This window comes from Struthio camelus, chromosome W (genome assembly GCF_040807025.1).
Source record: "Struthio camelus isolate bStrCam1 chromosome W, bStrCam1.hap1, whole genome shotgun sequence".
In the NCBI taxonomy this organism is placed as follows: Eukaryota; Metazoa; Chordata; class Aves; order Struthioniformes; family Struthionidae; genus Struthio; species Struthio camelus.
Genome location: NC_090981.1, coordinates 19,522,620 through 19,545,410, shown reverse-complemented (window position 1 = coordinate 19,545,410; position 22,791 = coordinate 19,522,620). Strand labels below are relative to the sequence as shown.

At 42.4% G+C, this 22,791-nt stretch overlaps 1 protein-coding gene across 3 annotated transcripts in view; it reads left to right on the top strand.

The window, feature by feature from the left end:
* The first annotated feature begins 1,951 nt into the window (after nucleotides 1-1,951).
* Nucleotides 1,952-22,791, top strand: part of LOC104150268 (multiple epidermal growth factor-like domains protein 10) — a 106,607-nt gene continuing 85,767 nt past the window's right edge. Inside the window, exon 1 of one of the 3 annotated variants that reach the window (XM_068924843.1) lies at nucleotides 1,952-2,014. The gene's annotated coding sequence lies outside the window, so the exon portion shown is untranslated. Of the gene's footprint in view, nucleotides 2,015-3,866; nucleotides 3,913-6,307; nucleotides 6,415-22,791 lie in introns of those variants that run through there. The other 2 variants (XM_009684410.2, XM_009684409.2) reach the window with 2 other exon arrangements.

Here is a 22,791-nt window from a genome sequence, read left to right as displayed (position 1 = left end):
AAAAGGGACATTAATTCATATCCTGATAGTAAGACATAGTTATTGGCTTCAGACTAACTACTTTGAAGATTGTAGTTGGAAGAGATACCAGAAAAAGAAAGAAAGAAAAAGGAATTGCATGTAGAAGGAGATGCCGTTAATTGGTAGAACATCTTCGTACAGGATCATTTGTTGCTGAGGTTGTTAATTTTCTACCTGGTGTGTGTATTTCCACGACGAGGGTACTAAGGAGGAACTTAGCTACAAATGAAGGGCTGTATTCTTAGAGAGTAGTTCCCTATTCCTGAATAATGTCTCTTAAAGAAGATAAGACAATTCATAGAATAATGTGGTCCTCATTGCAAAAGAGCATGAAGAATATAATCACTATTCTTACTGTTTCACCTTTATACATACATTAGAGACGAATGAATGATTAAAAGAAGCACAGAGTAAGCCCTTCAAGCTGTATGAGATGTCAAAAAGGAATAGCTCAGTTGGCATAACTTCATTTGTTATGTTAACTGAAGATCTGGGAATTAATATCTTAAGAATATCTCTTTCTGCAACCAAAACTGGAGGAACAAGGATATGCAGCTAAAGTACAAACCTACCATTATTTGGATAACCTATAGCATTTAAAACCCTAGTAAGTGTTAAAGCTCACGCACTGGGAAGGAATACACAGATAAATTCTCCCTTATGAAGGATGATGAAGTTAAGCAAATTTAAGCCCTGTGCATACAACAGACAGTAGTGATCATCTTTAGCTGCTTAGATCAGTTCTTTGGGCACACAATTCCCTTTTTGTTCTGGTTTACCTTGAAATATCTGGCCATAAATTTTGGGATCAGCTTGACAATTTTCATTTATTTTCTGGTATTTACCATTTTATTTCTCAGCGCTTTTAGTCATTTTAGAGTTGCGATCCGGGCAAAACTGCCATGAGGTCTGCTGGGACGTGCTGCAGGGAATAGGAACGTAGGTGACAAAAAAAATCTGGGTTAACCTTTTTGTTATGAAATGAAGATGTGTTTTACAGACCTTGAAATAGTACATGCAATTTCCTAGTGTCCGTATAGCTATTTTATAGCTGCTTTATTGTATTGACATGCCCCCCCCCCCAGTAGAAACTGGGAGGCGTGCAGAAACAGCAGGTGTCACTGCTGCCCAGGAAATCCTTCTCCAGCCCCGTGCCGGAGCGCTGCGCTTGGACTTTCGCTGCTGTCAAACTTGCGTAAACGGAGTACTGTTTCCACATCCCGGCTTTCCAGCAGCTATCCCCAATAATAAAATCCGCTTTGTCTTCTGTTAAGCCAGGGACTCTTTAATGGCACAGTTTCCCCGGGTGCGAGAAGCCAAGAGCCGAGATGTCTGCCCATAGGTGGGAAATGACACTCATGGAATAGGCGGGGTGGAAGATTTCCCTCTGTAGCAGTTAATTTGGTAAGTTAGCTGTTCACCTCGTTATTATTGCTATTTATATTTAAAATACGTTAACGCTTATTACGCAGAAGCTGTGTTAAGACAGAGGTGGGGATGGAGGTGAGGGTGGGACTCCATGTACCAGCCTTTGAGTTGTTTTGGGTTCTTTTCTGCGGAAAGACACCAGTGGCGCTGGCTTCGCTTGACAAAGCACTTTCCTTCCAGGGCCGCATATGACAGCTTTTAGTCATGAAGCAGGCTCACGTACCTGCTTTGAGCTGAGCTATTGCGGGGGGTGTTAAGGAAACAAGTGTCTCCACTTAATTATGCAGCAACACATAGGAGCGGAGAAGCAGCGCCGCCGTCTCTCCTTCAGGCCTCGGGCAGCCCCAGGCAGCTCCGCAGCCCGGCGCGCCCCCTCGCCGCCCTCAGCTCCCCCGGTCGCCTTTCGCTCAGACCTCGGGGTGGGGGAAGGGGGCGCCGGGCGGGGGAGGCCGCCTCGCCGCGCCCCCCGGGGCGGGCCGGGGAGGGGCCGCGCCACCGCCGCCGCTGCCCCGCGCCCGCCGGTGGCTCCCGGCGCCCCGCAGGACGGCGCGGGCCCCCGGCGCAGGTAGGGCTGGGGACACCCACGGGGCTGGGGCTGGCGTTTCTCTTGGCGAGCCGGCCGAGCAGCAGCGCGAGTTTCTTTCGGGGGGTGCCGGTGCCGCCGTGGGGCACTTTCTCCTAAACCCACTTTCTCCTCTGCGAAGTTCAGGGCGCGGCGGTTCGCGCAAAAGATGCGTTTGTGAAGGTCGCCGGGCGTTTCTGTGGAAAGCTTTCGGTTGTCCTAAACGCAGAGCGGACCTCGAGGTGCATAGCGAGAGCGATGTTTGTGCCTGCATGTATATGGGCATGGCCTGCACATGAAAGTGCCCATCTGCTTAATAACTTGACTTGGGTCCAGCGTACGTCTTTCAGCACGAGCTGCCTAGAAGAATTCACAGTTGTGTGGCAGTATCCTGTACGGATTTTCTTGTTGGCTCCGATCATCGCAGTGTAAAGATTTCCTATTTTTGTTTCAGCCAAGACATAGGCTCAAACTGGAAACGTAGGCACAAATCAATTAGGGGAAAAAATGCAGCTGCCTTTCCTCGAATGAGCTGGGAATATAGTTTCATTTGTAATCTTACACATTGCTTAAGTGTTGTTTGCCAGTCATTGAGTACTTCCATGTAGTCAAAGCAGACGCGTAATTCCTGTATCATTTACAGCTTTTTCATCAGGTACGTACTTCTGATTATAGGGGAGGTTTAAAGCCTCCATTTGGAATAGGCCATCAGTACTGAAGAGCTTTCCTAGCATATTTATTTGCTTAGGTTTTTAACTCAGCTTTGGCAAGAGCAGTTTGGAAGCAGACTTAACATGATGACTTTGTTTAGGAAAAATGTTAGTGTCCAGCCACTTGGGAAAACAACAACAACACAAAGCCTGGAGAGTGAAATTTGTTTCCCAGCTACTGACCTACGCTGAAAAGTCTTGGATGCTTTGACTGAGCAGCGTGTCTGATGTGAGACTGAAACTGAAGGCTGGCTTCAGTCAGTACCCCTGAATGGCATTTGGGTCCCGTAACAAAATAATGGGAGGAAAGCAGACATAATTAGCTATGTACTTTTTTCTGGAAGTGCAGGGGGGGTGTGCAACTGCCCGAGCTGGGAAGAGAATTTGGGAAAGCAGCAGCCTGGGTGGGCAAATTAGCTATATTGGTTGCTACTCAATGGCAAACGACATGGAGTTAGGAAGCCTGTTTTTGTTTTCCATCTCAAGTCAGAAATGCCAGCTAGGCAGATGTGCTCCAGAATTTCTTAATAAGCTGGACAAACAATGTAATTTATGCCCAAATTTCTGTGTGTTTGCTCATATAACCGATGCTCGTGTACAGCCTCAAAATGTGGGGCCTTATAAACTAAAACTTATTTCATTTTTGTTACCCAAAAAAAAAAAGTTATCACTGCATGTCCTTGTCGTATGATCAAATTTAAATGCAGGTCACTCCCACGAGAGGTGAATCAGTTTGTATTGCGACAGTGCTGGTTGATAATAACGCTCTGGATAGGGCATGGTATTGAACTCTTCTTCTTTAAAGGTGCAACTGTAAGTGTGCAGTCTTACACGTTGAAATAAGTGTTAGGTAAAAGCTGAGTAGTTCACAGGATTGGCAGGATTGAATTTTCTAGCTCTAACTCACTGATTCAAATGCATATCTTGCAAAAAGCTCTCACCTGCTGGCTGCTCAGTGACCTGTGTGAAGTGAGCTGGTTGTATCTATGTAATTTCTCTTGAAATCGCTTGCCAGAGTTGATGTGTGTTGAGTATTAGGTGGTGAAATGGTCCAGAGTCTGCCCTGTTCTCCAGGGGCTGTGCTGTGACCATGCTAGCTTTGACTCGCCACAGGCAGCACCAGTGGCAGAAACGGAGCTGCCTTTTCCTCAGAGACGGGGACAGCAAAGACATCCCAGCCCTGCCTATACCGTGAGTTTTATACCATTTGCTTCCCTAGTGGAGCTGCTCTAGCTGAAATATGCACAGCTAATGCCTACACTTAAAATGCAATTAAGAGCGTGGGATCATTTCCTGAGAGCGTGAAGGCTGGGAGGAGGGTGTGCAGGGCTGATAGTGGTGAACAAGCTGTTCCTGACTTGCAGGTAAACAGAAAAGTCTGGCCTAATGAGCAGTCCCTCAGGAACTTTGGTAACTACTGTTTTTCACAAAAGGACCTATTCTGATAAATGAGGGCATACATCTAGGGAAGCAAACGCCGTTTAACAAAAGCAGTTAGCTCAGCTATGCAAAAAAACACAGGAACCATGCATTAACATATTTAAGTTTGATTAACATCTAACAGAGTCTGGAGTGGGCTTTTGACTGCAGCTGGTAAGGGTTCCTTGAATTTATATTCAGATTACTTGGCAGGAGTTTTGCACTATGTCTCTGCATACCTTTTTGTTTTCTAGGCATTTGCACTTCTTTTCATTAGGGAAAGTAAGTAGCTTTTGAGAAGGGGGGGGGGGGAACAGGATCTTTGCATATGTGCTACAATTTTAGTCAAAAACTGAGATAGGTTGGGTTTTTTTTTCCTGTAGGACACACTGTAACACTGATTGTGATTCAGCATGTTCATCTTTTTGTAATGAAATACAGTACCTAGTGATAGACATCCTCTGTAAACCTTTTCTTAGGTTTGGAATGAACTGGAGTAATGGAATTATGGACAAGGTTCTGGCATCCTTATTCCTGTTAAGCGGTACCTCACTCGATGAATGATCCCAGTGGCACCAGACTGCACTATTTAGTAGCTGTTATTGTGTCATTGTCAGCAAGTCTAATAGAATTTGACCCTGATTTTTAATATTTTTAAAAGATTAGTGTTTCAGTAATTCTTACCTTTGCTTTTGAAAATTTGAAATATGCACTAGAATCAGTATATAGCTTATAGTTTTAAGTATATATAGTATAGTGTATATATACTTATATATAAGTATATATAGTTATAGCTTAACTATAACCCCATTTTTTTTGTCTATGAGAGTATCAAGACACAGATTCTTCTAAATGCTTTTCTGATGAAATGAGTGTGTACTGTCTAAGCCACCTGTCATGAAAAATAGGAAGAGTATTCTGGGGGGTGGGATTGGCTTTACTAGAACAGTTTTATTGATTGTGTCAGCATTCCTGTTAATTAACTCATTCAGACTGTCTGATCTGTAACTGATGTTTTGCCTGTGTAAAGGTTTAAGGTTCATTCCTTTGGATGTGCGCATTAGGTTTGTATTAAAATGTAGGCAGGCAGCTCTTCCTGTTTTATCTGTCTTTTGGATCTGATTATCAAAGAAATTAGTCCATAGGCAGCGATGAGATACTAATTCTCAGCCCTTTTGATGTGCGAGACAGTGAGAGAGTATGGATCTGGGAATCAAAAAATACCATTTTAACTTGGACACTAACTCACTATGTGATCTCAGGAAAGATGATTAATCTTTCTTCTATCGCTGTAAAAGAGTTCTTCTAATGCTACTTAATTCTTTTTACAGAACAGAAAGATGCAAGTTAACTCTTGCGAAGTAGTTTGAATACGACGACTTTATATTAATGTTTGTCCTGTTTGCAGTAGAAACACTAGGACTGCTAACAGCTGTAGTACTGCTGTAGTGTCCCACTACTCTAGTCACAGGGGTTGTAGAAACAGCCAAAAACGAGAGCAAGAACAAGCTCAACAATGATCCCACCTTAAGAGCTTTATAGTCTAAAATTTAAGACAAAAGACAATGGGAAGAAGAAAGGGCAATGAAACCATGAAACCAGCTGTCAAGCTACGGTTGTATTACTGTTCACAAAAATCATAAAAACGAAAGTGTTAAAAGGGATTAATGCCAGGGCTTTTCAGGTGTTAAGAGGTGGTGTCTGCCAAGCAGGAGGCTTCAGATAGGAGACAGCACCAACATTCTCGTTTGCAAAATGAGTATGTTACCAGTTAGGTCTGGTACCATGGTTCTGCCAAAGAAAGAGTCACCTTCTTGGTGAGTATGAGAAACGAGAGGCAAAAGGAAAGGTACCGTGAAAGACATGGGATTTGAAAACAGGAAGCAATTGAGATAGTGTGGCCAGTGAAATAACAGACATGTTATTGCTTGGAAATAAGATAATCTTTGTGGGAGAGTCTGAAAGTACATGAAAAGGCATCAATCAAGTTACTGATCAGTGGAAAAGAAGCTGCAGGAGCCAAATGGGTGACAGAATAGGTAAGACTCTTATGTGTATGGATATAAAGCCATAATTTGGATATTTGCAGGAAATATTCTGAAGATTTGAAGTCTGAATGTGTGAGTACTCAGAGAGGGAGCTGGGTCAGAGCTGATTCACCTGTTACTGGCCTGAAGGACTAAAAGGATGGTGGTCCACACTGATGTGGAAGGCACACAGAAGGGAGAAGAGTAGTACGGCTGCAGCAAACCAAAGCTCATATCCCAAGGAGAGGTAAATAAAATAATATGGGACTGTAGAAGAATCATGACGTCAGAGGGATACAGAAGGTGGGGTTCGTATTTGTGGGTGGCATTTCTCAGGTGGGAGGTGAGGGGCCAGTTCCCCAGCCTGGTGGCCCCGCTCTTGAGTCCCGCTAGCCTGAGGGCTGCGGTGTGCATCAGGAGGACCTTTGGGAGGATGTGTTTGAAGGGGAGACAGAAGAGGTAAAGAACAGAGAGGTTGTAGCAGCTAAAGAAAGAAAGCGTGATCAAAACAAAGAGGATGAATTATGTGTAGGGCAACTGACAGGTCGATGAGCAGCAGCAGGATGAATATCGACTCTGAGTTCACCAGAAGAGCTTATATGTTGCTTTAATAGGGGACTGCAAAGGAAGAAAAACTGAACTGGCCAGGAAACAACAAAAAAATGGTAGTTTGTTTTTTGATGCCTATTACCAATTTTTTCTGAAAGAAGACATTGTCTTTTTAAAGCGTTGCATACATTGCAAGCATTATGCTATGAGTTCTTGTCGAGTCTCGCTCATCTCCTTTAGGGGCAGGTTCTGTTAGTCCGCTCCAAAGTGAGTAGCACTTCATTCCAGAAGTAATTGTACAAGGGAAATATGTGCAGCGCAAAATGCTTGAGAGAGACAGTAACAGCAGTAGGATGTAGTTCTTTACATATCTAGGTCTTAGCCTCGTGAGAAGATTTTGCCTTAATGAAAACAAACACATCCGTGGAAAGTCTCAATGAGTTCAGGACATTCACAGCATATTTTGAACTTTCTTCTTTACAGAAATCTTACTTAGCTACTTTTGAGGACTTTCATAAGAAAGAGTCTCATGGGCAATCTGTGGCGACAGAGCTCAGTGAGTTTAAAGGATTTAAATAGAAAGAAATATTGTTGTCATCTTTTAGGTTACTCATACTTTGTAGAAATATTTTAGTATAAATTTTTATCTTGCAGACACTTTTCTGAGATACAGGAGCCATATATTCGAGGTGGTGGTAACTTTGACTTAGTCTTTCTTTCCCCTGTTCCCCACTGCTGTTTGGAATGAAATCCTTCCCTATCCAAAGGGCTTATAGGAAGTAATAGTGAGATTATCAGCCATAGCATGCAGGGCGTGTGGCAATACAGCATGGCAGAACTCTGCAGTTCTGCTGCTGTGCTCACCTGCGGTGTGGGACCTGCTTGAAAGCTTCCCAGCTCCTGCTCTGCCTGTGTGTTGGGGTTTCTTTCCACAGGGAGCCCGTGGGCACCGGGGAAAGCTGAACAAGGCGATCCAATTTTGACATGCAGCTGGGACGCGGTCATAATTCATATCTAAGTATCAGGACTGCAGGGTGCATCTGCCTTGCATTATAGATACAGCCGGAACAGTAAGGTTAGCTAGGAGAACAAAGGAGGAGGAATTTGCAGCTGCAATGCTGCACATGTCTTCCCTGAAACTGTTTTTAGGGGGATCCTGCTATCATGGTGGTATACTTATGACCACACATACTGCAAAAGGTGAATTAAACATGACTATCCAACTTATTTCTATGTTTTTGCTCTTGTTGGCTTCATTCAGGGCTTTTGTACCATGGCAGTCTATTTTTACTAACCATGTGACTCAACACATTTGCTTTTGGTTTTGATTCCTGCATAATGATTTAAATGGTGGCTATTTTATGTTATGTGCCTCTTTCTTGGTGTGACCTATAGAGAAGTTTTAGAATCAGTTGATTTGGATGAGAGATTGTGAAAACTTATTTTTAAAGTTTTAGAATTGCCAAACTGACTACTAAAAAGGAGCAAAACAGATTTGATCACCACCGGCTTCTACCAAAAAGAGCCCCGAGAGTGAATGTTTTGTGTGAAAGCATGCCTTGCAGTTTAAGCCTGAAGTGACAATGATTGTGACACAACACTGTTCATGTGACAGCTAGACAAAGAGGCCATTATGCATGGCTGGCCTGCGTCAGATCCTCCCAAAGCCAGTAGTCAAACGAAACTTGGTAGCCCCGAGAAAGTGAGTACGCTAACAGCAGCTCCGTATTGAAAAAGAAAAGACATGCACGTGTCTGTATATGCATGCGTGTATGCCAAGGTCCAGTTACGGTGTAGCTAAAAAATGGTGTAATGGGTTTGTGTATGTCTTTTTTTTTTTTTAATAAGCTACTCTTAGGATTCAGGAAATAATAGATGATACAGAATTGGGAACAAACATGCTGAAAATAAGACAGTATATGTCACGAGACCAAGTAGGTCTTTCAGTTCCTTTGCCTCCAACTACGAGATCGTTTCCTACAGTGTGCTTTTGAGCCTATATAATTGAGTTACAGTTTCTGCTGAAGTGTTTACAGAATTTTGGACCGCATCTGCCTGTCAATACACACTTGCTATGATCAGAACTTAAGCACAAATTAACCTTATGTGTATTTGTGGGGAGTCACTTAAAAAACCTTCTTCAAAGGGCTCAAGACGAAAAGAAAAGTCCCTGACAACTTGTAGGCTGTGGCAATCTTGGCCCCAAAGGCAGCGTACTTGCGTCACCCGTTGTAAATCTATTTAAAAAATAGGATAAAGCAGCTGGAGTGGAAAGCTCTTCAATTAGGAATGTGTCTGTTCAAAAACAACTGTTTCCCTTTTGTTGCCCTGGGGGCTGGATTCTGGTCTTGGTGGTACCTGGTGCCTACCATAGCCATTTGGGATGACACCAAGCAGAGGACTTTTTGCCTCCTTCTGTAACTACTGCCTTACTTTACCTATCTATGTTTGTTTGTTTATTTTTTAATTCTGATTGAGGATTCTATCTAGTCTTTGCTTTTGAACGGCACTTGCTCCTAAACACTTAAGGGAAATGTGATTTACAGAGAAGTCTTTGCCTGTTTGTTTGTTGATATATTGTACTAGCATGAAATCAAGTTAAAAATGAGTTAAATTCCTTTAACGTCACTTTAGGTCCAAATATGCGTTTTAATTTTGCTGTGACTCTTTTGAATACAGAGCTTCAAAATACGAAGTTATTTCGTATTCTGCAGTTGTTGTGTTTATAGTGACACATTTTTCCCCACTTTGTTTACACTCTCCTAGTGAATATTTTACTTTAGAGAAGCTTTGAAGTGGTAAGAGAAATCATAAAGCATTTTTTGCAACTGGCAGCAGAATTGTATTAAATAATTCATCATGTTATTTATTCAGTCCTCTGTCATTAGGCTTGCTTGTGGAGGACTTTTGTCTGTGCTTTTGGGAGAGGCAGTCACCAAAATTACTTATGCCTATATTAAGAGTTTCATGCTAGCAAAAATTAGGCTGAAGAACATTAGGCTGTATTTTGCATTTGTTGTAGAAACATCAGAAAACACTGTATATAGATAATTCTGTTTGAATGTACATGGTGTAAGTGCCTTAAGCACTGATGATTTTGTCACTTCCATCTTCACAAGTAAAGGGCCAGGCTGTGTTCCCGCTCCATCCAGCCATGTACTCGCTTCTCCCACCAGTGAGCCCTTCGTTGACCCTGCTGACTCGGCCATCCTGACCGTCAGGAGTGCTTACGGGATCTGGGATCCCTATGGACTCAGCACTTACACTCACAAATTGCTCTTTGTGCCAAGTTGTTGTGTTCAAGGGTTAAAATTAATTAGCTTAACGGTTTTTGTCTGAATTCTACATGACAATAAAAATCCCAACGGGTTTTGGCCTGATGCTTGGGATGTTTTCTGATGGTTTTGCTTTTTTCTTTGACTTTAGCGTGCCTGAGGGACAGTGCAGAGTCTCACTGCTCCTGGGAAAATACTAGGAAGCGTTTGGCTTCGGGGACTAAGGCTAGTGTGATTAGACTCCTGACCAGCTCCTTTCTCCAAGGTTTAAATTGTATGTTTTGATAAATCTTAATGGAGGGAAAAAAAGCAAGGATACTACCCAGCTGGTGTCAGAGAGAGATGAAGCTGTTGGTAAAAGAAATTCGTTCCATTGATTAGAGAAACCTTTCGGGAAGAGCAATCACGCTGGCAGAGCGCAGCCAAGTAAGTTAGGTTAATAAATGCTTCTTCCCAAGAGTAGAGCTGGATTAGACAGACTGTTTTTTTTAAACAGTCCTCAAGAAAAAGATCAGTGATCTTTTTATTTTTATTTTTATTTTTTTAAGTTGTGTTAGAACGGTGCCAGGCTGCATAGAAGCCAGCCTTTCCTTTTCTCTTGCAAGCACTATGGAAATGACACTTGTGATCTGTCTGTGCTGTATTTCTGTATTTACAGCATGTTTGTAGGCCACAGCACAGCCTTATTACTGCAGTGGATTTTAATTATCCATATAATTACTTTTTTGTGCATAAGAACCCTTTTGATTATAATGTCACTACTAATGTCTTAAAAAAACATCCATGTCGTATGAAACAGGAAATTGTCCTTCTCCTAAAGATAGCAAAGCAAACAGCCTCTGGATTCTGAAGTCCAGAGTTTCTATGTGGCCTTTTTACTCAGCTGAAGGAAAATATTTCCAAATAGTGGCATTTAGATTTGGACAAGTGACCTCATGTCCAAAGTATGTTTCACTGTTCAGATCACATCTGCTTGTGCCATGTTTGTGATTGGGACCACAATAGATTAGGACACTTGACTAAGTATTTCAAAAATTATGGGTAGGGCATAATGTTGAGATGGCGCTATATGATTCTTGCTTACTGTTTGCAATTTGGTATGAGCATCAGTAGCTGTCATGACATGAGCTCCCACAGCCTCATTTGCAGTGAGGTCCTCCGGTACTTTTGGTAGTGTCTGACATTGAAAGTGTCTAAATTACTGTATTGTGTGACATCAAAAATACAGGGAACTTTGAAACTCTTGAAATCTTCATTTTTATATTGTAACTAAGAGACTCTCAGGAAACTAAACTCTTTGCCATCTTTCCGTGAAATCTTTCTGAAGCGTTGAATCAATTGTGTTCAACCATTCTCCCGTTAGAGTGCACTCATATTCTTGGTTTATATCCTCTCCAGAGTATCTCTTACTTTCATGGAAAATCTGGTTAAGTGTAATCGAACTAAACAGACACTTGAGTCTAAACATAGTTTTTATAGACTCTAAAGTGGGAGTCCAATTTAGCCATTTCTGTTTGCCTCAAATCTTCCGACGCTACTTCTGGAGTCCTCTCTTACATGCTTTGCATTTTTAAGTGAATATCCATAAATCCTGGAAGATTCTTCCATCAGAGACTGCAGGTCCCCTAGTGCTTCTTTCTCGTCCCCTCTTCTTGACAGAGGTTACGTACCTAGAGATGGGGCAAGTCAAACAGTTAAGAAGTAATTAATGCCTATCCAGGTTTGACTGTATGTTGGTTGGGAACTATGGAAGAGAGGCGGAACAAATGACCGCTGCCGTCATTCCTGGGGAGCGGTATTCCTTCGCCCTTTGGAGCGAGTTTTGGCAATACTTTGGTTGAAGCGTGTTTCATAGGCTGCAATGTACAATTATTGTTATAGTAGAAGTTGATTAACTGGGTAACTGCTTTGTATGCCTAAGAATGCCAATTAGGAAATTGAATTTTGTTTAAATACTGACTTATCTGCCAGCACTAAGCGCTTAACCTGTGGCTTGGCTGCTGCTTTGTGCGTGAGGTAATCTTCTGCGTATGATCTATAAGAAAGACAAAATATTTCACGCTTTGCAGTTTCTCAGGGTGGTATTTATGAATGAGAGGTCTTAGGAGCAAGATTTGCTCCCTGGTCCTGCCAGCCCTGTCTCTCTGAAGCACGTTGCCCTTGCAGGCTTTGCCGCTCTCTCTTGCTGGCTCACGCGTCCACTGAGGTGTAGCGAGGCTAATGGTCTGCCAAATGCAACGGCGCTGGCGCGTCTCTCATCTTTCCCCTCCGAGCGCCTTTGGCATCATTTTGCTCTTTCTTGGGCTTCAACCACAGGCCTCTTCGTGATCCCTCCTGGTAGGAGCAAGGCACTGAGGGCAGGGACGAGCCGGGAGTATGTCGACCCTCAGCGGGTTGCGGGGGCCATGCCGCGGGGAGGGGAGCCCGGTGTTGCACGGGCGGCAAAAGCTGCTGGGTACCACCAGCCCCTACGGAAGGAGGAGCACTACTCACCTGGGAAATTTAGGAAACGTCTCTGTAAGAGGAGCTTCTGGGCCCGCTTACACAGTTTTTCCATGAGGAGGCTGCATCTTCCTCTGTCTTTTCCATTTTGAGAATGGTCTTTCTAAAGAAAATTGCATAACTTGCACAAGCTCTCTAGTTCTGTTATTCTGTTCATATAGTTACCATAGACTATGTCTTAGGTAGTGTTAAGTATTCCCTCCTCTCCCCTCCAAAAAATGTCTCCTCTTGACAGGCTTCCCTCCTAATTCTTTCTATTTAGACGAGTGAAAACGTAAAGACTGAAAAGCCAGTCTGGGCCCTTTTTCCCCAGGGGCATCAGGAGGAGCGTTGGGGCACTTCTTCCCCCGTGCAGCTGGGGAGACCTCTCACAAGACAGTGTCGGATGGAGGAATTTACCAGTGGCACCAAAGTTTGGTGCGTTAACTCGCTGTTTAGCCCGCTTTATAATGGAGCTTTAGTGCTCCTTTAATCCGCGCCACATGCGGATGACCTGAGTAAACCCTGTGGGAAGACAGAGCCTTGTTGTGTGCATGTGGAACAGTTGCTCCGAATCTGATGTACAGCTGTGGCCTGGCTTGTTTGGAAGTGAAGAGTAACTTGATCTTTTAATCTTTCTTTTTTTTTTTTTCCCGCCCCCCCCTCCAGACAGATATTGTAAATAACAACTGTTTCTGAAGGGTACCTGCCAGTGAGATTGAAATGCGTGTTTTAAATTGAGGGCTGGATTTCACGACGATTTGTGCTCTGTGCAAAGGGTGGAGTGTTTTTATTTTCATCTATTTTTATTTCTTTCAAATTAAGGAAAGAAGAACAGAGGCTCCGGGCCTGGTTTTCTGACTTGCATTGAGTAAACCAGGAACAACTCCAGTGAAATCAGTGGAGTTATGGAGTAGGCAGGGTAAGGTGCACAAACACAAATCCCCTTATGCCTAGGTAGTGCGCTGTATAGACTGTGTGAGTACCATGCGACTGTTGTCCGCATATCCCAAAGCTACTTCCAAAGCCAAAACAACTGGTCTCTTTTAATAGATTACAAAAGAAAAAAGCTGAATTTAACTCTGTAATGAATTCTGCTGAAAGTACATAGCAGCATTACTGTGCTTTATGTGGTAGCGTTGCTTTGGATTAAAGGCACTATGTATTATCAATACTGTTGCCTTGGTATGTCACAGACCAATATGCCACTTAAACGACGGCTGAGACTCCTCGCTTTAAATACAGAAGGTTACAATGCATAGAAAAGGGTTTCACTAGTTCTGGAGGTTGTTTAAAATCTGAACCCACAAAGAGTGTATTTTTAATTATTATATAAGAAAACTTAGTGAGTAGTTACTGAAAAACAGAACAAAATCACAGCAGAAGAGATGCTTCCTTGCTTTAAGCATCCCTGCTGCTGTCAGTAGATTTTTTCCATCCCCAGAACCCACTTTAGAGAGTCAGGAGACTTCATCTCCACACTGAAACAATATTACTGCTCTGCAACTTTAATGTGCTTTTAAGATATGTTCCATTCTTTCTTGCTCAACAGCAGTTCTTGTCAATTTGCATTGTGTCCAGATAACAACAGCCAAGATACGTGTTCATGATGAGTGAACCTCAAAGGATGCAGTTATTTGGATAAACGTCCAAATTCGGGGTTCTGGTCTGTACCCCTGAAATATTTAAGAATATTTTAAGAATACTTTATGACTTTGCAGACTGTCAGCCTTTCGATGCGTACCTAACCCTTTTACAACTCCGCTTCTATTTTGGCAGTGCATCAACTTCAGAAATTAGTGTTGGTTTTGTGGGGGTGTTTTTTTGGTTTTGCAAAGCAGTGCTGGGATGCAAGGAGGAAATGCTCTTTCTCCCCTGGCAATGAGAGAAGATGCAAAGCAGTCTTAGCTTTCCTCCTCTCGTTCTTTGTAGGAAATTTTTGGAGTGAAGTAGAAATGCACTGCAGTCACTCTGAAAATGGCTGGTGGCATTCAGAAACATCTCTGGAGGCCGCATCCTAGAACGTACTTGAAGCTTCTTCTTCTGCTCCTGTGGGAGTCTCCTAGCGTGCTTCCAAAAATGAACCTGCTTTCTGTCGTATTGCCTATCTCCAGGGAAATACCAAAGTTGTAGTACATCCAGGTTTTCTCTTAGGCATATATGTATGTTTTTCTTCCATGCAGTTTGCAGCAAGAGTAGCAATGGGAAAAATAAAGAAATGGAAAAGCAGACAGATTAGAGGGTGCCATTGGCCTCTTCAGAGATGACCCCAGTCTGTTTGAAAAGTTCTCAGTTAGGATGCTGTGTGGCGATTCCTTGTAAATGTCTAAAACCCCGAAATATACATTTTGTGATATTAATAATGATGTTACACCCATGGTATGCACTATGTGCACTATGCATGTGGTTACTGCCACTGTGGCAAAACTGGAGACAGCAGAGACCTAAGGGTAGCTTGCAAATGGAGGTGAGGAGACTTAAATTCTACTTCCAGCTCTGCAGCTGATTTGTTTTATGAAATCAGATACAGTATTTAGATTCTTTTTACTTTATCTATGCGGAGTAGATACTAATAGTGGCCATCAGAGCAAAAAGCCTTATGATATTGAAAAAAGTGTTGTAGATCTTATGCTTTTATGTTGATAAAGATACAATATGGGAGACTGTTACATAGTGTATACTTAAAAGTAAGTGTGTTTAAGTGAATCCTCTCTCTTGGTAAACTAAAAAGAGATTTAGGGAGATCAGGCACTTGTAAAGGACATGAGAGGGAAAAGACCCCCCCAAGACAGGGAGCTACGTATAAACTTGCTGGAATTCTTTGCAATTTGGACCAGCCTTAGATTCCCCGAGTGCACAACAAAGACCTTCAGAGAGTGGCGGAGAAGCATCTGCTCTGGCTCATCTCACCCAGCAGGGAAGACTCTTCCCAGAAAATGGTCCCTTGCTCTCCTGGAGGGAGGGAATTAGTGTCCCGGTCTACCCTCCAGAGAGAAGAAAGATGTATTCATGGACTGGCTCACCAGGCAGTTGACAGGTTGGATCGGACGAAGCGTCTGTCCTTTGCCCCTGCCTGCAGTAGACAGCTTTCCTTTGGCTTTCGACAGGATGGCATCCTTCCGCCTTTCAAGAGTGGATACGATGGATATAGATATAGTTTTCGTTACTCTTCTACGCATTCCTACCTTTCTTCTCGCCCTCTAGAGCAATGCAGAAAATCAGTAAGGAAGGTGAAATAATCCCTTGCTCTTTACTGGATGAAAAGATGTAGTTTTAAGCAATGTAGCAGCTGGCCTGTCCATCTTCCTTGCTAACAATAGCAACATACATTTCTGTGCATTTAGTAAAAAGGCTGCGTGAAATTGGAAAGAAGTTGTTAGTCAAGAGAGAATGCCTGAGTAAGCTCAGAGTGGTTTTGCTACGTCAGGACTGGTAGATATTAAAAGCTTGGGGTTTAGAGCCAAAAGAAGATCAGCTGGTAGTGAAAAGAACGTAATAGTGGTTACAGGCCAGCCTAGGCACCGAGTTTTCACCATGTGCCATGACCATGACTCTGAGAAGTCAACTGTCGGCACAATCCAGCCTACCATGGTAGACCGGAGGAGGACTTCACTTCATCCTGGAATCAGGCGATAAGGTGATACCTCAGGGTGGCTTCTCTAATCGCTCCCTTTCGCGCAGACTTTGCGTTTCCGTATCCGTTCTTATTGGCCTGCACTGCAGTCTGCTTTTCTGGTTGTTCACCCAGTGCCTGGCGGCGCTGCTTGGGAGGACGTCCATGCCTGCTGCTGGCCAAGATGGCCAGGCGGCCACCCTCTCCGCCGAAACGGTCCGAATGCTCTTGGGCTGCTCTGCTTTTCAGAAGGAGCAGGTGGTTTTGTGAATGATTTCAAGTCTCATCCCAAATTTCCACAGATCAGAAGAGGTTCCTGTAATTTTTCTTCTTCCTAGCAGCTTGCTTCCTGCTATCCAATTCATTTACAAATATTACACTGTTTTTCACTGTCTTCTCAGTCGGTTGTTTATTGATGTATTGCTGAATGTGAAATTTTGTCCTAGCTGGCACTGTGGATTGCTTATCCCTCTCGTTAATTAAGAAGTGTTTACATGTGCCTTCAGCTGACCATTTTGTTTCCTTCTGAAAGTAGTCAGTGCTTTTAATTTCCATTTTTAAAAAATTACACACTGTTCACAATATCTGTGTGTGTGGTGTTTTGGTTTTGTTTTTCTTTTCTTTATGAATGATTGAACCAAGGCCAATATTTCTGTAGTTTTAACTGAGAAGCAGTAGGAGTTCTAACAAAGATGCTGCTAATACCAGTTGGGCTATAAGTTATAAGTCTACTTATGAAGTTTGCCTGTTTTTTGGCACAGTCTCTGATACACACTCTCCAGTCAATCACAGTAAAGTGCCTAATAACAGATGTGGCAATTACGCTGAAGAACTCTGTCTCTCTCTTTTAATTTTTATTACAGAGAATAACAAAGTACCTCATTAAACCCACCGTCATCGAGATTTTTTTGAATTTGGCATACAAACGTCTATAAAAATTAGGTCTCTGAATAGGGTGCCTTGTTACTAAAGGTGCTTTATGAGACAATGCTATGAATAGAGCATTTTTGTAATGACACATATGTGCTCATGCTGCTGCTGTCCTTTTACATCCCGTACTGCAAAGAGATACAGATTTAAAGAGTGCAACATGTGTCCTAAAGGATCATAATTTGGAGGATTTAGGGCCTTGTGCTCAAATTAATAAAAATGCAGTCTTGATTCTTCTAGTTTCAAATTACACTGCTTACAGTGGGAATTAGCACCAGACAGCACTTTTAGGAAGGCTTCAGATAACCTGGAACCAAGGTAAATTAACATATTTTAATAGGATAAATTATCTTGAAAAAAATATTAATTACAACCCAAAAGGTCGTCTTTTGATTGCTACAGTTTCTAAGGCAATTGCCTTCATTAGTTTCTTTTAATGATGAACCAGGCACTCTTTTTAAAGGAGAGTCTGGTTCATCATTAAAAGACATTAAGCATTTAATGATTTGGGATGTCTTAAAGAATTGCGGTAAGGGAAAACTGAGACTGATACCAATCACAACTGGAAACTTTGTTATGAAATGACTGTTATTATGCATAAAATGCAAAGTTGTTTACTTTATCCTTGCTGGAAAGAACATATTTTATTACTACCGATCATTAGTATTGGCAGCAGTTTTATTTTGTGGAGTTTGGTATTCATTCACTGAAGCACCGTGTCTTCCCTTCAGCTTCAGCTACTTAGCTAAGAGTATAGTGAGTCTGTGTCTGTGTGTCTGTGTACGTTTACATGCCTATACACACGGTGCAGATGTGCAGGAGAGAAACTTCCCAGATACCTGCCAAGCTGAATTTCTGTCTCTGTTGAGTAGATAAGGAGGCTAAGCACTAAATTTACACACCTGCAGGCCAAGTTCTTACGTCTTGAATGATTTTTAAAAGAGGGAAAAAAGTGCTAGGTCTGGATATCTTAAACGTTCAGCTATTCCCTGACCAGTTGTTCACGTTATTATTTGTCTGCGGGTATTAAAAGCCACAGATAGGAAAGTGAGCCCAATTCAGGTCATCACCCTGTAATATCAAGGAGCAGCGCAAATCAAACAAGCTGCAAAGGAAAGGTTCAGGGCTTGTATGGAAAGCGGTTCACAGAAGCAAGCATTGTTTTCAAAACTGCACATGCTCATAAGCGTTATGAGCGGCATACAGTCAGAATAAAACTAAGCCTTGCCCCAGTTCTCCTTGAGCAAAAGCAACGAGACGCGGCAGCCGTCAGTATAAGTGCTCGCAGTGGGATTGCTCGATGGCAGCTTACCAGGGCCTTTAGCAGCAGTACGCTAAGTGTGGTGAGGAGAGAGAGGACAATGGGTGAGAAATAAAATGGATAGATGGGAAAATGGGTAAATAATCTAGCATGTGGTGGTCTTGAGAGCGCCTTTCATTTACTCCAGGTAGGAGCAGCTCCCTAAAGATGCACTGAAAGGGGCTCCCAGTGTTGTTAAGCTAGGTGCTGAGAAACATCACTGTGCTGTTTGTTGCTCGCTCTATGGGATGGCCTCATCAGGTCACGTTGTTTAGTCTCACTGCAAGCTGTTCAGGGCAGAATTCCCTTTGACTTTAACAGGAATAGTTTTTGTCCCTTTAACTGTGGTTTTGTTTAAAAAGTGAGAATTAACCAGGCTCTTTTGGTTTTGCGTGCTAGTCTTCCGTTTTCCTCCTGGAGGAAAAATGAAGGAACGCCATTCTAACCTTTGCAGATGCCAGAAGAGAAGGTGGAGGAAATTAATGAGTATTACGCGGATGAAAACGTTTCTGGGTTCCCCGTTCCTCTGTCAGTACGTTTTGGATTTACTTTGACATGGGAGGACCTTGTGCAATGAATCACAGATGCTTTGAACTAGATTGCTGGAGGTGGAAAGAAAGGCTGATGCATTGAAACACTCAGAAGCTACACGTGTTGTTAGAATAAGATGGCATCAGAGTTAATTGACTTTTTTTTTTCCTCATCTTTAAAAATTGAAGTCTATAACGAAGTACGGTGATCAGTATTTGCAGGAGTGAAATGCTCAGTCTAAGTCATGAGAACAAGAGCTAACTGGAATAACAACTTTTTGTTCAGTGCGTTCTGTGCAAATGGAATTTCCTTGGAAGATTTACAAAGATAAGTGTTCTGAAACACTGTTAGCAACAAATTTGTTCAGAAATTATAACAACTTGTTAGCAATTAGAAGGTATAAACAAATGAGGGTGTTTATATGTGTGGTTTTTATAATGAAAGAGTTGAACGAAAGGCTGTCACAAGTGTGGCAAATTGCAGACTGAAGGATTTTATCAGTGATAACAGAGCCTGTGTCTGGGAAGAAGACGACTAATGTATGATGGAAATGTATGTGGAGAGGGAGAGCACGTGTATCAAGGGGAAAGGAAAAAAAATAGAGGAGGTCTCTAAAAAGTTTAAAAACAAGAAAGCAAAAAAAAAAAAAGTAAAGGAGAGAGGACACATTTGAAGTGAGCACAGAAACGGGGAGGAGATTAAAGAAATTGTCCGAGTCCTGTGATTGTACTCCTTTGTACAATGGTAGAAAATTGTAAGTGATATATTTTATATATTGTCTGGGAAGCTGGTATTTGAGATGACAGAGAAATAAGATTCACAACAGCTAAGGTCAAGAGAGGATGAAACCATAAACGAGTATTTCCGGAGAAATGGCAGCAAGGAATCTGCGTTTAGGCAACCACAGGATTGTCCCAGGCAACTTGTCAGCAACCACAAAGTTTTTACAGTTGCATTCGTAAGTAAAATATCCCTTTCTCATATTTCCTTTGGTAAAGGGTATCCTCAGATGTCTGTTATCCAATTAAGGGACTGTGCTAAAAATTGGGTACAGGGTTTTTTTGGCTTATTTCTTTTAATCTTGTTATTCTATAATAAACAAAGCTTCTCATATGTGTCAGTAACATCTAATAGGTGAAATAACTTAAGTTTAACTTTCCTTAAATATGTATATCTGGCTTTTTTTTTTTTTTTTTTTTTACCTTCATCTGTCCATGGCAGGTACTGTTAAAAAGACACTAGGCTTAATGTACAGATTGAGGGGCTGGGAGGGAATATATTATTTGATAATAGAAGAAGGAGGAGGAATCTCTGTGTATATGCCTGGACCAAGCCCTGCACCTTATAGTCTTTCTTACAATGTATTTTATTTACTTTTATTATAATTGGCTGAAAGCTCGGGGTGTGTGTCCACACAGCTGCGTGCACATCAGCCCTGCAGGCTTACGCGCACTGTCTCGCCACCAGCCCTCGCAGCTCGTTGCGTTGGTGGCCTTATCCCAGCCAGCTCTGGCATCTTCCCTGACAGCACCCTGTCCTGTGTCTCTCCTCCGTTTTCTTCCAGAAATGTGGCTGGGGATGTCCTGGCAGCAGCTGGGCATCATAGGGAACTGCAGAGAGAGGGGCTGATGTGGGAGGGCAGAAGAACTCGGGTGTCTGCGTGACGAGTAAGGCAACACATGGCTGCAGAGGTGATGTGTCAATGTGCCGTTATCAAGTGCAAAAAACCCAACAGCGAAAAACCCTCCAAATAAAAAAGCAAACCAAGCATTCGGCATTGCTTGAGGCAAGCAGGAATGGCTTGCCGTCATACAGGCAGTCTGCTGGGAAACTCTAATTTCTGAAAATCTGCCCAAACTTAGCAGAAAGTAAGACATGACTGTTAAGGGTGGCCTTTCTAAAAACCAGGTTTCCTGTATGCCTTTTACTCATATGGGGAAGGGGGAACCTACTCTGGATTCCAAGTTTTCCCCTCAATGACAAGCTGCAGACTGCAATTACCTAAAAATTTGACCTTGAGACAGCCTGTGAAGGCTTTCAGTGACTTCTTTTTACAAAAATGGTTAATTATAAATGCTCTTCAGAAACAATTTTCCTTTGTTTGTCCCTCCTCATGCCACATATAGCTTCTTTGTCCAATCACATATGCTCTTCTTTCATTATTTAGCTTGGGGTGAAGGAACATTAAGCATCTTGAGGAATTTTCTTTCCTTTTGGTCAGAGAGCCAAACGTTCATGTAACAGATTATTCTCCTGCAATACGCAGATCAGAAATGAGTAGTAAATATATTTACTGGACATAATTTTATATGGTTCACTTAATGTTTCGTGTGATAAAGAAATTATATCAGGCTTTGTACTCTCATTGGCATGTCCTCTTCTGAAAGTGTTCTTTTGAGATAATTTAGTTTGGATTCTAGACATCTTTAACTGTCTTTATTTGATAGCTTTTTGTCTGGGTGGAAGCTAACTGGACAGCAAGGTTGGCCAAAAGATTTATTTATTAACCATTCATCCTGCGGACTTCCCGCGTGAATAGTCCTTACGTGTTCAGTTCCGCGTGCTGTAGGTAACTTCTACTATCAAAAGTTGGTATGCTCAAGACCAATGCTTGTTCTCTGTCTGAAAAATTTCTCTTCATATCTGAACAGAGCTCTGATTTAGTGGATAGTGACAGCTACAGTGAAATGACCCCGTACTTTGTGGTGTTTGGCAGCCTGCCCCAGAGGAATAATAATGAGTCCATCTGCAAAAGATCTGGCACGCTGGCATTTGCCTTTGCTCTGCCTCCTTGCCTCATGCAAACTTGACTTCCACTGAGCTTTCTTTCCCTCTCCTTTTAATACTGACTTGAGGGAGGAGAAGTGAATTGATAAACGGGTTTATCATCTCGGCCAGCTTACTGCCGGTGGAAACTTGCTGTACAGAGAGTACATTGCGTGGCATTAAGCGAATATGGCAGACCAAAGAGAGCCTCATTTCTCAGGAGGCCAGAAGATCCTAGGGAAACTCTCACCTGATCTTTTACAGTAAGAATAAACGCTGTAGAAGATACTGATGAGTCACTCGTAGGGAAGTGCTGGGTCCTGGCGGACCCAGTTTGTGCTGGTGATGGATTAGCGTTGTGTTGCTGGGGCTCTACTGCAGCATGATGCTGGGACATGCTGGGCTGCAGGGACCCAGCCACCTCGGGCCGTGCTGCGGCATGGGGAGGCACTGCTGCTAGAAGCATGGCCTTTTCTGGGAGTTAAGGCTTTCTGCTTCCCACACCGACTCCAACCTGCGTAATTACCTGACTTCATTCTGGAAATGGAAATTTCCTCATAATTGCAGTAAGAGAAGTCATTTGACGCTTCTTGTGAAACAATGTGCTGTGTGACACCTGCCAACCTCTCCAGGCTTCCACCGGAAAGTTGTCACGTTTAAGTAGAAGGCACTTCTTCCCCCAGCATAGGTGGGTGCTTTAGGATATAATCATAAGTATTACTTTTATTTTCAGAAGGAACAGTATAAACATGCCGCCTGTGAAATGATAGTGTTACTTAAACAATCGTGATGTCATAGCTTCCAAAACAGGTATTACCATGAGCTGTGTGAGCAGTAAAGCCTGGTCCCCTACAGATTTGTGGGTTATCAATGGATTCTCTGGAACTTAATGGCTTCAAACTTCTTCCTCTCTGTCAAATGTAGCTGAAATGGCCAATGGATTTGGAAGTTACTGGGCATAAAGATACGTATGCACATGCACAAACACTATGATTACATAATCTTTATTACCTTTGAAACCGATGCCAATTTAAAAAGACAAAAATAAAAGTAATCTAGGCTGTTTAAACTGAAGAAAGGCTGCAATTCATTACTGTTTTATTTTTCTTAATAACATGATGCTTGGGGAAAGAAAATAGCATTGTATGAAGAGCTCAAGTTTGAGACTGTCTCTGCCAT